General features: G+C 37.3%; 1 protein-coding gene across 1 annotated transcript in view; it reads right to left on the reverse strand.

Moving 5' to 3' along the window:
• LOC118972456 (uncharacterized) overlaps nt 1–15,977 on the reverse strand; it is a 423,078-nt gene that overhangs the window by 43,751 nt on the left and 363,350 nt on the right. The window contains exon 4 of the transcript XR_012120654.1: nt 2,140–2,228. The gene's annotated coding sequence lies outside the window, so the exon portion shown is untranslated. The remainder of the gene's footprint in view (nt 1–2,139; nt 2,229–15,977) is intronic.

The following is a 15,977-nucleotide window of genomic DNA, read 5'->3' on the forward strand; positions in this document are numbered from 1 at the left end:
TGCAACACAGAGAAGACAAGTAGTGATTTTACAGCATCTTACTACATTGTGCGGGGTATGTGGAGGGGACTTGGAGAAGGGGGGAGCCTAGTCAACATAATGTTCTTCATGTAATTGTAGATTAATGATACCAAAATTTAAAATAATAATAATAATAATAATAAACATGTGCATGGAGCTACAGAAAAATATTCAAGAACTCAGGGATGAATTCAAGAAAGAGATAGAAACTTTGAAAAATACAGTATCTGGAATGAAACATGCAATGGAGGGATATGAAGGCAGGTCAGATGAGGTAGAGGAGAATGAAATACAAATTATAGAATAGGAATACAAAGAAGCTGAGGCACAGAGAGAAAAAGGATCTCTAAGAATGAAAGAATAGTGAGAGAACTGTGTGACCAATCCAAACGGAACAACATTCACATTATATGGATACCAGAAGAAGAAGAAGAGAGAGAAAAAGGGAAAATTCCCCAGTCTGGGAAAGGAGATAGCTTCTCAGGCCATGGAGGTACACAGAACACACAACACAAGGGACCCAAGAAAGACAACATCAAGACATAAAAATTAAAATGGCAAATATCAAAGATAAGGAAAGAATATTAAAAGCAGCCAGAGAGAGAAAAAAGGTCACATATAAAGGAAAACCCATCAGGCTATCATCAGACTTCTCAGTGAATGAAACTGGATTATTATCTAACTCCATACACAAAAGTAAATTCAAAATGGATCAAAGACCTGAATGTAAGTCATGAAAACATAAAACTCTTAGAAGAAAACATAGGCAAAATTCTCTTGAATATAAACATGAGCAACTTTTTTTGAACACATCTCCTCAGGCAAGCAAAACAAAAGCAAAAATGTACAAATGGGACTACATCAAACTAAAAATCTTCTGTACAGCAAAGGACACTATCATTAGGAAAGAAAGGAATCCTACAATATGGGAAAATATATTTGAAACGACATATCTGACAAGGAGTTAACATCCAAACATATGAAGAACTCACATGCCTCAGCACCCAAAAAGCAAATAATCTAATTAAAAAATGGGTGGAGGATATGAACAGAGAATTCTCCAAAGAAGAAATTCAGATGGCCAACAGGCATATGAAAAGATGCTCCACATAGCTAATTATCAGGGAAATGCAAATTAAAACCACAATGATATATCACCTCACACCAGTTACAATGGCCAACATCCAAAAGACAAAGGAAAACAAATGCTGGCAAGGATGTGGAGAAAGGGGAACCCTCCTACACTGTTGGTGGGAATGTAAATTAGTTCAACCATTATGGAAAGCAATATGGAGGTTCTTCAAAAAACTAAAAATAGAAATACCATTTGACCCAGGAATTCCACACCTAGGAATTTACCCAAAGAAAACAAGATCCCAGATTCAAAAAGACATATGTACCCCTATGTTTATCGCAGCACTATTTACAAGAGCCAAGATATAGAAGCAACCTAAGTGTCCATCAGTAGATGAATGGATAAAGAAGATGTGGTACATATACACAATGGAATATTATTCAGCCATAAGAAGAAAACAAATCCAAAATTTGCAACAACATGGATGGAGCTAGAGGGTATTACGCTCAGTGAAATAAGCCAGGCAGAGAAAGCAAGTACCAAATGATTTCCCTCATTTGTGGAGTATAACAACAAAGCAAAACTGAAGGAACAAAACAGCAGCACAATCACAGAACCCAAGAAGGGACTAAGGGTTACCAAAGGAGAGGACTGGGGGAGAGTGGCTGGGATGGGAGGGAGAACGGGATTGAAGGGCACTAGGCTTGGCACACATGGTGTGTGTGGGGGTCATGGGAAGACAGTGTAGCACAGAGAAGACAAGGAGTGACTCTGTGGCATCTTACTACGCTGATGGACAGTGACTGCAATGGGATGCGGTGGGGACCTTGATAATATGGGTGAATGTAGTAGCCACAATGTTGATCATGTGAAACCTTGATAAGAGTGTATATCAATGATACCTTAATAAAAAAGTAAATAAAATTAAAAAACAATATTTATGACAACAGAAGTTAACACCTCCTCCCACTATCATTCATAATCCGCTTCAACCACATAATAGCCACACTTCATGATGGGACAAGAGAAACAGGGTAGTGTACCTCTCTGAAGAATCTTGCTTCCTATATGGCGATGCTTCTCTCTGGACATCTTTAAGGTAATTATTTTGGTCTAGTAGGCTCCTGGCATCCTGTGATATAAAGCACAAATCCATGAATCAGAGGTGTGTATGTGCTTTCTTGATAGTTTGACATCAAAGAAATTGCATTTACAGTGCTTATATCATTAAATCAGATAACTACTAAGAAGTTTATAAATCTCACATTCTACCTAAGTGAGTGCAAAGCATTCTAAGCCACAAAAGCATAAAGTTATTACTAGAAAGTCCTAATTATAGATAAGAAAATTAAGATGATAAAAATCCTAGCCTCAAAATTTGAATCTAGATACTGACACGTTCTTCAAAAAGAGGACTAGTCACATGAATATTATTCTTGCTCCCATCTCCCAATGAAATATTCTGCAAAGAGAAATTAACAGTCAGTGGTCAGCTGAAAAGGAGAGATCTACCTATAACTTAGTAAAACAACCTAAATTTCATGGAAGGGAAAAAACAGAGAAATGGAAACATACAACAATATACTTTCAATGAATTACTCAAAAACTGTTCCTTTAAGTTGAGTCTCAAGTTGTACTTTTTAACACAGTGATTGTACAATATTGAAAGTACATTTGACTTCACTTTTTTATTAGATGCCTTTCTGAATAATCAGTAAAAAGTATATATATATAAAATAATCTGAATCAAATACACATGTCTTTTTATATATGTTTTAACTTGGGCAACTTAGTTTTATAGAAATCATATCTATCTCAGCATATAATTAAGATCACAAAACTGATTATAAAAAAACATTATTAGTTTGTTCATTTTTCTCACAGTTGTGGAGGAGAATACAATAAATTCTACACAAAGAAAACACCCCACAGTAGATTAAAGCTACAAGTATATTAAAATGTACCATATATATATTTCAAATTTGAAGAGGCTTAATTGTGAGGTTGTCAGAGCAGTAAGTCCACTGTCTGAAGAATAGAGTAGTACTTGCTCAGTGGACTTTTTATTTTCTCTCAAAATATTTGTGTGTGTGTGTTTATGTGTGTTGTCTCTACCTATCAGTATTGGAAATACTCCTCATCTACTTCCAGAGAAATACTGTTATTTTAAAGTAGCAGTTAAGAATGTAAATTACTTCCATATAATTTTCTTTGGAAAGTCAATTAGAAATGGTTTGAAGAAATTCATCTGGATATTTACCAAGTGATCTTTTATTTTTTATTTCTTTGTTTACCACCACTAAAGAAAAAATAGAGAAGCAATGCAGGCTGGAGCCCCAAAGTCAGAGAAAGTGCAGTCCTAATATTCATATATTTAAATCAAGCCACCACTACAAATCATAAAACACAGAAAAACAAAACTGTTCTAGAAAGATCTGTGCCCAAGGTAATATTTATTTATACACCTATTTTTTGTGAATGCCCCTAAGTATACATTTTCTGAAAAATATAAACCTTAACAAGAATTTGCAAAATTATTTCCCATTGACTGGCACTAAGGAATTTCATCATCAAATTGTTAACTTAGCTATATATACCACCAACCCTGGGACTCCATGGTCTATGAAACTTCTGTGAAACAAAAGGTATATTTTAAAGTTTTTATTTGTTTTGTAATTTTAAAAACACTGTTTAGGGCAAAGGACTCCTCAGTTCATTCCACATAAGCAAATATCCTAATTAATAAAATTACCTTGTGACTCTATTTCTCGCGCTATTTGTCCTCATCCTTTTGAGAGAATGGAAGCAAGCATATAAAAGCCAATGTAAACACCAGAAGTCAATGGAGTTATTCAGAAAGAACTTCTGGTCACTTTGAAAGGTGCAGCATTTTTTAAAGATTGCATGTAGTCTGCCTGTTATAAGCAATTTAAAACGTTCTTATTCTTTTTTATGTGGAGTCACAGATTCTGACTAAATGCTTTTTTTTAAAACCTAAGACTTATGATAATGAATGGACAGCTTAATTCAAAATAGAGCTCCACAGTATACTTAGGAACCTCTATATGACAATGATATAGTTTAGTTTGGGAAGAAAACATTTGTGCGGCATTTAAAGGTTTTCTTTCTTAGCTACATTTTTGGTTTATATATTTTTTCATTAAAACTAATTAAGTCAGGTTGTAGATATTTCTTGATTTTATGTGCACATTTTACATGTAATATGTGTGCATAAATTCAATACATTAAAAATAAGTCTGCTATATTACCTAACATTAATTATCAGTATCAAGGTATAGATCTTAGACCTTCTTTCTGAAGTCTACTGCATGAGCTCTTCCCATGCTCAAACTGATAAAATGAAAGAACAAATGCAAATAAAATCATCAGCTATCCTTTATTCCTATGATCTCTATTTTAATAAAACCCAATCATACATCTTTTTTAATCTTGCAGAAATGGTGAATTAGGAGATGAGCTGCACTTGTACCACAGAGCTGTAGACTAAGATAGTGGACTCATACTTCATGATGGAAACTTCTAACTGCAATATCCCACAAATCAAACCAAACAAAGCAAAATAAAGGGTCCAGAAAGTTGCAGTTTTCATGTAATCTGCTTCCACAATTAAAACCTGGTGGCTAAGGAGAGAAACAGAAAATTCTCCTGAGAAGCAGAGCATTGTAGTAGAGTGAAGCTCTGCCCTGACTCCCAGAAGCAGCACTGGGGAGTGACATAAAAAAAAAACAACACTAGAATTCTAACCAATATCTCAAATATGAGGAAAAGTGAACTCAATGAATAAGCTTATCCTTTCCCTCTTGTGTCTGGACTCACTGAAAATGGCTCCCGGGTGAAAATATACGAAATGGAATGGGTAGACCAAAAGATGGTACACTGTGATAGAGGAGAAGGCTCCTGAGACGGACACTAAGCTGAGGGAATATGTATTTCTCTTTGGCATATTAAGTCTATATCTATCTATCTTTCTAAATTATATATTATATAATACACTGATATATTATGTATTAAAAAATAGTCTTTCTTACATATTTATTGATAATTCAATATTGAATATTATATAATTCAATACTACTATATATTATAGGATATATCATACCTTATATATATATCATACCTGATATGTACATATGTATACCATGTATAATTATATAATTCATGATACATATAATTCAGAGAATAGGAAAGAACTATTGGAAATGAAGAATTGATAGAAATGAACAAACAGAAAATTTAGAAGACAGAGTTAAGGAAATCCAGAAATTAAGATTTAATAAAATACTAGGAAATAGGAGGAAAATAATTTTAAAATTAGAGCATTAAAACATAATCTGTTATCTGACCAGTGGAGACTTCAGAGTACAGAGGGGAGGAATTATCAAATAAATAAAATTTTCTAGAACTGCTGAAGGGGCAAAGCCCCCAGATTGAAAGATTGAAAGGGCCCACTGAGTGTTTAGAACAATAAAAAAAAAAAAAAAAGGCCTGCCAAACTGATGACACAGAAAAAAGAGTTATACTAACATGAGATTCTTTGTTTTGTAACCAACTTTCTTTTTTTTTTTTGTAGGCCATAGTGAAACAAATGAGAGATCTGACTTGTTATTTTTGCCAGTATTCAAAAGTGAATGTGCACTGAAGTTTCTAATGTAGACCAGCCTTCATGAATTAGACATTAGAAATTTTGGAACACTGGCATAAATATCATATGTACTTGTGTCCAGAGAAATAAAGCACACCACATAAAAAGGGTCAGGATCAGAATGGCACAGAATTCTCAGGACAGCACCAGAACCTAAAAGAAAATAAGGCAATGCCTTCAAATCTTAAAGGGAAATGACTTCCATAGTAGTCAAACTGTTAATCAAATAGAAGAAAATGAATTAATTACCAATAAATAAAGTTCAAAAAAAAATCCTAAACAATCAACCACCCTATACCTCTTCTCAAAACTGGTATTGATACTCTACCAATATCTCTGTTGAAGCAAAAGAGAGAGATACACGATTCAAGGGGTACAATGGAGGAGAAAGGCAAGGAGAACTCCCCGCTTGATGATGAGGCGAAGACCCAGGATCATGGCCATGCAGCAGACACAAAGTGAGCATTCCATGAAAGAAGAGTTTAGAGTTCTAATTGAGGTTTGGTGATAAATTAATAATAGGGCCATTAAAATAGAGGCAGCTATTAACTTCCGGGAGGGAAAATTAGCCAAAAGAGAACTGCAGTTATAATATACTACTTGGCTCAGCTGCAAACAATGAGAACATAAAATGTGGGTCACTGAAAGAGCACTGACTATTGGCCATGTTTCTCAAGTGCTTTGACCAAGTAATAAAAGGATTATTTAAGTTTGGTTGGTAACACAGTCAGTCTTTAGCAGGCTCCATTTTCCTTTTTTCATGTAAGAGATTTGCCTAAATAGAAACATGCACAGTCATACTGAGACACACAAAACAGAATTTTTTATCTTACTGCTGTACCCACTGCCATCTCCTGGCTTTCTGACTGGCTTTGCTCACTGACCAGATTTCCTAATTGCAAAAGCGACTCATTAAATCTGAGAGGGAGGGAGCTTCTCCCCCTTCACGGCTGGATATGGATGACTAGAGGACATCAGCCTGGGCCTGGCTCCACTCCTCCTCCTTGAGCGTTAGTCAACCCATCTCTTTCCCATACAACTCCAAGGCTTGGGAATCCGTGTGCCATTTCTTACTTTTTTAATTCTAATGCTCTTATATTTTCTCTCCGTCTTCAGGAGCAAATGTTACAAAATGGTGCACAAGACCTGTTTTGTTTGGCCTGAACTTTTTGTGAATTGTTTGTTTGTTTTAATTTATTGTAAGTATGAAAAAACTGAGGGGATCTACATTAAAAAATCCTGATTTATGTCTTTTCTTGAAAAATTGCAAGATCACATCACCATGGCCATACATTCTAACATAGATACAAGTGACTGAAACTGAAGAGTGATACAGCATAGTCTTTCCAAATTGCCACAGTTCAAACACCCCTCGCTGTCTCTTACGTCCAACTTATTTTCTTGACTTATGCAATTTCCCATCCTTGCAGGCATCTGCATTTAAAACTCCTGTTCCGAAGTCTAATTTCTGTACTACAACTCTACTGGCCCAGCTTGCTTAAAGGTTACTAATGGTCTTTTTTGCTATCATTAATGGCCTTTGTGCAGAAGTCTTCCTTGTTTATTTCTGTGCTGGTTGAATCTGGGGCCGCTTAAATGACATTGCTGTTCTCTAAGAGGTAATGTACTTCCTATTATCCCTGGATGCCATTCCATGAATTTCTATGTCAAAGCAGTTCTGGTTGTAAACTCTGTTGCCTGCCACTGAACTGATCCAAGAATGTTAATTTTGTCCTCTGTAAATGTTTGATTTTGTGGCTCTATTGAAATAGTGGTTTGTGGCTATTCCTTGATTTCACTTTGCATTCCATTGAGGACCTGGACTTGTACCAGTCATTATAAGACTGTGAAGTGTGTGACAGAACTGTAGTGAGTCAGTGACTGGGAGGTATGAGTTTTAGCTCTTTCCTGCACTTCTTAGTAGAGGTATAATTGGGAAATACTCGACCTTTCTGAAAAGCAGAATTGGGGACTGATCTCTTCATGGGTTAAAGGCTATTTAATTTTCAGTGAAATTTCCTATAAAGTGCCTATATTTTACAATTAGGAACATTTAGGAAGAAGTGATTTGCTTTGGATCATGGGGTTGGTACCTAATGAGCTGGTGCTGACTTCTTGGTCACCTAGCTACCAGACTGATCTTTATTCTGCTGTGCAACATGGAATTCCCCAGTAGAACCTGCCTTCTTTGAGATGCACTTTTTACAGTTCTGTTTTAAAAACCCATGACCTCTTTTGCATCAGCTTCAATCTAACCCCCAAATGGCATTCATAGTCTGAATGAAACATTGTAAGAGGAAGGCCTTTCTTCACCTAGTTTTTGCTTTGTTCATTTTTCATGGCCAATTTCATAGTCTGGACCTTATCAGGGTTCACTCTATCACCACTGTCTGAGCTAATAATGCACACATACTCTAATCCTTGAATTAATAATATATGGGCAAGCATAAAATTTATCATCCAAGACTGGATGCTTTGGAGAAAAGAAGTTGTATTATTTATTACTCTTAAATGACATATATAGAATAGGACAATGATTCTCCTCTTTATATAAAGCATTTGCACAGTGCCTGACATAGTAAATGTTCAATAAATGTTAAGTTTTAAAAAGAAATTTATCAAAAGAGGTGAAAGGAGTTGATAGTTTATTAAAGGGTTGATAATTTTCTACATTATATTTAAGAGTTGTTCCCTTGAAAGTAACACAGAGCAATGGGTTTTTGGTGAAAAAAAAATGTATGTGATGTGGAATTTGAAGTCTACTAGGTTTTCCACCTAGGAATCAAAATGGGAGTGTGAAGAATTTTTGTAGGCAAACTTAACAGATGAAGATATTTTTTAAGGGTATGATGGATATATGAGGATAAATTCCTCTTCTTTCACAGAGGAATAAACTCAAGTTGAAAACATTTTCAAAGTAGTTTGTCCTGGGTAACTTTCCCAGGATTAGAAGACAGTGGTCCCAATTTCCAATACCCAGTCTGTGGAGGATGACTTACTTTTTACTGGTGTTCTATAGGGTTATCTGGATGGCCAGGCTGCCTTTGCAGGCTATCATTTTCCTGGGGATCAGGCATGCAGAGAGGCAATCTATCTTACTGCCTTCCTTCCAACTTGAGACTTGCCCCTTGATTGCTGAGGTCTGATCTCTACTGTTTCAGCACCAGCTGCAACCCAATCCTTCAGTGAGCACAGCTGAGCTAAATTAATCTAATTTTTTTAGCCTTTGCACCCTAGATATCAATCTCCTGGGCAGTTAGCGCTCCCTGAGCCAGCCATGGATTCCAGAGCCCCTTATCACTGCCCCCTTTGTACTCCAGCCCCCAAGCTGCAAACAACCCTGTGGGCACCACAGAGCTACACAAACATTTGTCCCCACAGCCGACTGGGTTCCTCAGGCCAGTGCACCTAATGAGCCGGCCGTGCCGTAAATCAAATCAGGCATGCACAGTTTGCGCTTTCATCAGGTGAGCCCCGTTCAGCAATGCCTGTGAAGGAGGGGCTCCTGTGGGCTGCAGAGGCTGTGTGCTGCCCAGATAAACACCCCATCTCAAAGATGTTGTTCTGTTTTGCAGACAGGCTTGTCGTTAGTGGGAGGAAGCATGCCGGGTTGCCAAGAACAGAAGCAGACTGATGTGACTTGGGAGCCAAGGAAAAGAAACACACACACAGTCTCTGCAGCCTCTCAAGAACCCAACTGGAGACATGAGGAAAACAGAAGGCGTGAAAGTCTCACAGACCATCCTCTCACTCACAGATGTGCCACTACCAGGCAGTCAGCAAAACGTGTGGCAGGTGTGTCTTCATTGGGGTCTGTCGTGAAAGCCCCCAACAGGGCTCTAGAAAGATGGACCACTGGTTTGAGGATCTTTGTCGCGTGCCCTTCCATTCTTTCCTTGCTGAAGCCTTCCCAGGCTCCTCTCCCTGTTCAGTGCCTTCTCTGACCTCCCCCTATAGTTACAGTCTAAAATGTTCCATGGATTAACTTCCAGTCAGAAAACAAGACAAAAATAGTTTGTCTTGCAGTATAGTATATAGGTGATTTCTTATGTTTTTATTTTCTTTACCCACCTAGGACAAACAACTTTTTACACTGATTTAGAATCTCTCTCCACCTAGTACTTAGCAAGTGCTTTTTAATTTTTGTAGTGATTTTTTAAAATTCCCTTTGAATTACTCTATTTTGTTCACTCAATATATAAATAAAATTTAGTAAATATTTACTAAGTACCCAAAATATATCAGAACTTCTAGGGGCTGGGGATATGGTGATAAGCAAGACAGACAAACGTATGTATTCTATGGGGGTGGGGGGAGAGACAACCAATGAGAAAGCAAATAAATACAGGATGGCACTTTCGGATAGTAATTAGCTCTGTAAATAGAATTTAAGTGAGGGGGATAAAGAGGTACTGCAAGTGGTTGGCCCTGGGGGCACTTCCAATACAGTGCCTGGCAAGAGCTCTCTGAAGAGATCAGATTTAAACGGTAGCTTATTTTAATGAAGAAGCAAGAGACTTGAAAATCTCGATAACAGCATTCCCGGCAGAAGAGAATGCAAGGGTCTGAATGGGATGAGAAGGCGACTCAGGGACAGGTGAAGAACAGGGAAGCGGGAGCACAGTGAGAGATGCTGAGCAGCGTAGATGAGGTCAGGCAGGCAGGCAGGAGCCGCGCTTGACACAACTGCTGTGAGCAGTGACCGGCATGGTGTGTCACCTCCAGTGAGGGCATCACATCCATTCTTTCATTTATTCCTCAGATAACCTCGCAGAGACAGCACTGTTTTCCTCTTTGTATAGGGCTCAAAGTGGCCAGGTGTCTTGCTGCAGTTTGCACAGACAGCAAGTGACAGAGCCAGGATTTGAAGCCAGAGCTCAATTCTAAACTCCTGCTTTACCTACCAGAGTTTCTGCCTACCATTGCCTTCAAGAGATGACAATTTTGTTAGGGAGACAAAATTTAATCTGATGAATAATGTGAGAACAGAAAATAAAATTTCAGCTAATCTGAACTGTACCGTACTGGCAGTGACTATTTTAACTTTTGTTGTCCCTTTAAGCAATTAGAAATAGATCCTCCCACACTCAGCCAGCCTCGTATCAGATGGGAAGATTAGAGCAAATGGCGCCAAGATGATCACCGTGCAGACTGGGTATATACAGCTAAACATAGTATTAGGGGATACTAAAGGCAGTCCTCCTTGTCTAAATCAGTGTTTTCCAAATTTTAGTCATTTAAAAACCACCTTGATTTTTTCTATTCTCATACTATTACTTAGTATTTTCCTTTAACTTTTCACTTAACTTCTTACTTAAATATATTTGTCTATAAAGGAAACTTTATATTGCTATTATAAACATAAAGCCAGTAGTTTGTCATAAAAGGAAAGTATTTTATTAATAGAGTTTAATATAGGTCATATCCATTTGTCTAAAATGGTCCTCAACAGTAATAGGCAGAGCTGTGGGAAACACAGCTGAATTCTCTCTTCCTGTAACAACACAAAAGGCAGAAGCTAAGTACCTGGGCCCAGCTGGTTAATGCTCTGTCCATGTACTTTCGATCATTTTCAACAACTATACATTAGGAGTTTAGAAAAATTTACTTTGCTGCTTTTTTCCTTTATGCATAATATTAGCTTTTATCCTGGACACTAATGGTAGTCAAATGCCACAGTATCAGACACTGGGATTCAGGATGACATGATTTCCTCTGTTTGTTTTTGCACAATTGCTCAAGACACCTTGGAACTCGGTACTTAAAAATTTACTGTTGAAATCATCTTCCTCCACCTTCCTCCTTTTACATTCCTTTTTAAAGACACCCCCCACTCCCATAGCTCACCTAATCTTTCCATCCAGTTGTATTTGGATGTGGAAAGGTGGAGGAAATTATGGATAAGAGGAGGAGAAAATTAGGTAGTTTTACTCTATTAACTGCTCAGAACTATGTCAATTCCTTTTTATTTCTATTGTTCCCATCTCAGTTCAAGTCCTAATTACTTCTCACATTATTTCAAAAGACCTCAGAATGGATCTCTGTTGCCTTTTACCCCCGTCTACACCATGGCTGCCAACATGTAGTAGTAACACTTCAGACATACCCCTCTTACTTTAAAAATTTTCATTAAGTTCCTATTGCCTCCTGAGTAGAGATTTGCCTTTTCTCTTAGACATTGTGTCTCCCATTAGACATTAGTCTTGTACTTATTTCTATAATATCTTATCATCTCTAACTCCCAAAATTCCACTGATGTCTTAAGGCACATTCTAAACATTGTCTCTTCCATAATATGTTCATACAGATGCATATGGAGGCAGGGATAGAATCTCTGCAACCTTTATCTTGTATCAAATTTCACTGTTATAAGGCAGATTTTTAGTGAAAAGAGGTCAGTTTGTACACACATTAGCTCAGCTCTCATGACTCTGCTATTACACAGAGGGTATGAATTATCCTCTGAACCCCTTGTAAAACCTAATGGATCCTTTGCAACAAGAATTTGAATAGCTGTGTTCTATTTTGTTTTTCCTAGGAGAGAAGTCAATGGTTGGTTGACAGAGTATAATTTCACTGAGGAACTGGAGAAAGTCACTGGCCTTATTACTCTCCTGAGAAAAGAGAAGAAATGACTTTCATTGGCTTCTGTTTCACTGCTCCATTAATCACCTTTACTGTCAAATATCATTTCCTTCTGTTAAATTTACAGGGATTCTCCTTAGAGACTTTCTAATGACAACTTCTTTGTATATATTTCCTGTGACCGTGAAATCCTCAATAATAATAAGTATATACTTCACTGTCTTGAAATGGTCACCCCTATGAAAAGACTCATATCAGTGATGTACATATCCTGGCAAGGCTAAGAATTGCCTGTCTCTCTGCAGTATGTCCCACCCTGGATGCCTGTGACCTTCACATCCTTGCCATACGCCAATGACACTGAGATGAGAAAAGACTGGCAGGTATGGAGGCTGATGTGAGGAGAACCAGAGAGTCAAGTCCTCTTTGAATCATATAGTCAGAGGCTGAAATAGATTTGATTGATTTCTCTTACTAATATTCTAGAACTAAAATAGGGAATTCAAGAGATATGAAGGTCACTTCTATATTAAGAAAGCATGCTAAACACAGTTCTAATAATTATGAAATATTTTTAAGATTCATATTTAAAATTTTTAATAAAGTACAATGAATTGTGCTAGTCATGATATGCATAATTGTAAGGGTGCAAATTATGATCATTGGAATCATTGATGAGAAAGATTTGCTGCATGTAGCAAGTATGGTAGTAATACAGGTGTGCATTACTTATTGTTCCCATTAGTAAAAGATTCATTTGGAATTTTAGAGAAAATACATGGAAGCATACTTTGGGAAATATTTTCCTATTACAAAAATTGTCTACTTGATTGGCTGGAATGCTGTTGAAACCAGGTAGCCCCCGGCTAGAAACAGATGTCCACAGGCTTCTATGACCTGTCATGGTATCCTCCCAAGCCTTATCCCCTTCCTGTCAGAATTTCCCTTCCATCCCAGACACAGATGTTTGCTTGTCCCCTGAAAAGTTGATTTTCTTTTCCAGTGCTAGGGCACCATCACTGGGTGCCTTAGGAGGCACCTCTTTCTGTGTCCTGCCCCCCAATCCTATGGGCACGTAGCACTTCTGGCGCCAACCAGCTCTGCCAGTTCTTGCTCAGGCTTTCTGGGTGCCTGTCAGTGACCATTTGTGACAGGACTTGGGAAAAATAACAAAGCAGCTCTCCCTCAAGCCCTCTGAGGAATGTGAAAACTGGAGTGGGCACACATAGGCTCTTTGTAGCCTCAGGTACACGGTGTCAGCTGCCTCCTCTGGCTGGCAGGGCTAGGTGACAGAATACAATGAAATGCTCAATTGGACTGCATCAGGCTAGTCAAGACAGAGGATGCATTTTATTAAAGAAAGTAACATTGTGCCTCTTGCCAAACTGAGGTAATTTCCTTCCCTTTTCTATACTTCCTAGCATTCCAGATTTATACATTTTTACAGCATTTGCCAGAGCTCACCTGAAGAAAGCAATGCTCAAATAAAAAACTTAAAAAAATATTTTTGTTCATGGCTCAGACCCATAAAGAATAATTACCATAAGCTAAAAAATCCCAACCTAACTTTACAACTAATTACTTAAACCAAATAAACAGACCAGTTTTGTCTCACTGAAAAGAAAGCTGTAAGTATATAACCTGCTTGGGAATTCAACTGATTCAAGTGAGAAAACTCCTCACCCCACCCCATCTTCCCATTGACCTTATTTTGTCTCTGAATCCAAATGCTTGTATAAATATGAATATATATGTTTAATCATCAGATCAAAAAATTGATGTTTAGATAAAAAGTCAGATCTTTCTTGTTAATGACATATGACAGATATTACGTAGTGCCTAGAAGTCCAGACATGCAGCCATAATATCATTCTCCATGGAGTATCCATGACCCGCAGGTTGAGAACTATTGTTTCAAAGCCCATGCAGGGTTTGAAAGAAGGAAAACATGCGGAATTAGGAGGCACTGATCTGTAGATAGCTGCTTTTAAAAAGAAAATGACAGAGGGGCTTACTTGGCATTTAGAGAGGTTTTTCATGCAGTTAATTTCCTGTCAGCCTGTATTAGTTTCTTGAGGTTGCTGTAACAAATCACTACAAACCAGGTGGCCTTAAAGCAACAGAAGTTCATTCTTTCACCGTCTGGAGACTGGAAGTCTGAAATCAAGGGTTGGCAGGGCTGCCTTCTCTCCAGAGGCTCTAGGCGAGGATCCTTCCTGGCCTCTCCCAGCCTCTGACGGCTGTAGGTATTCTTTGGCTTGTGGCAGCATCACTCCCATCTCTGCCTCCATCTTCACATGGCTTTTTCGTCTTTAATTGTGTCTTCCTCTCTTTTGTCTCTTTTAAGGAAGGATTCTTGACATTGGAATTAGGTGGACCTGGATAATCCAGGATGATCTCATCCTCAATCTTTAATTACATCTGTGAAGACCTTTTGACCTATCTTTTGGCGGGGCACCACCTGCTACACAGCCCAACATCCCACTTAAGGCCCCTGGTTTGGTACAAGGAAAACTATGGTGTCAAGAAGGCTGTGAATTAGAGGTGGTGCAGGAGAGCAAGTTCAAGTGTCCTAGTGATCACTGAGGCATACCCAGTTCATCCATCAGCTACATTTGGAGGCCTATAGAAAAGCATCTTATCTAGAAATAACTTTAAAACATGAGTTAATTTTAATTGCTTTTTTTCTGATTATAATAGGAATGTGTGGTCATTTAAAATATTCTTGAAAATATAAAAAATTATGGAAAGAAAAGTAAAAACTAGTGAAGCTATTTACTGTATAACTCAGAGAAAGATAAGTTCTAGAATGTTTCCCACCTCTGCTCATCCTTATTTGATCCCTCACTACTAATATTAGGCCCACTAGTTAGACTTCACTAATGTAACCAAGTTATTTGTTCACTATTTAAGCATATTTATTTTTTAAATATATTAGTATTTTAATATAAAATGCCACTAGTATATATTAATGAGTTGTCAAGTTTTATAAACTTTGATTTCTAAACAATATTTGATCCTGTCTTCACTATAATCCTGCTTTCTAGTCATGCATATGAAAGTATATATAACCTGCTTTAACCATTACCATAGTCATCTGCCTTACCACAGAGGAGAGATTAGATCAATAAAATACCTAATCCCAGCAGGAAATGTCCCAAAGAACGTGAGCAAGTCACAAAAGAGAACATGCAAAAGACTAGAAAACAGGTTTTTAAAAAAATAATCCTTCCACAATAATAAAAAATACCAAATATTTGGTAAAAATAAAGCATATATGTAATAAAAAAGCATTATATAATATAATAAGTTATAGCAGCAAGGCGTATTTTTAAACAATAAAAGTAAGGTTTGAAATGTATAAAGCACTTTGCTGCAGACAATGCAGCTGGCAAGTTATAGAGCTGGGATTCAAGTTCAGACCGTACAACCTTAACAGCATTGAGCCATCTGGCTTCTGAGAATAATAGTTACTGAGTTTTTTGGTACTTGATTTGTCCAGGCAATGTACACATAAACTTTCTCATTCCCTACCTTAATCTCTTTACATACTTATATGTATCTATTTTGACTTTACATTCACTCCTTGATTTCATTTTTTGACTTAAGTTTACAAAGTAAATTTTTCCATTC

This window comes from Manis javanica, chromosome 8 (assembly GCF_040802235.1).
Source record: "Manis javanica isolate MJ-LG chromosome 8, MJ_LKY, whole genome shotgun sequence".
In the NCBI taxonomy this organism is placed as follows: domain Eukaryota; kingdom Metazoa; phylum Chordata; class Mammalia; order Pholidota; family Manidae; genus Manis; species Manis javanica.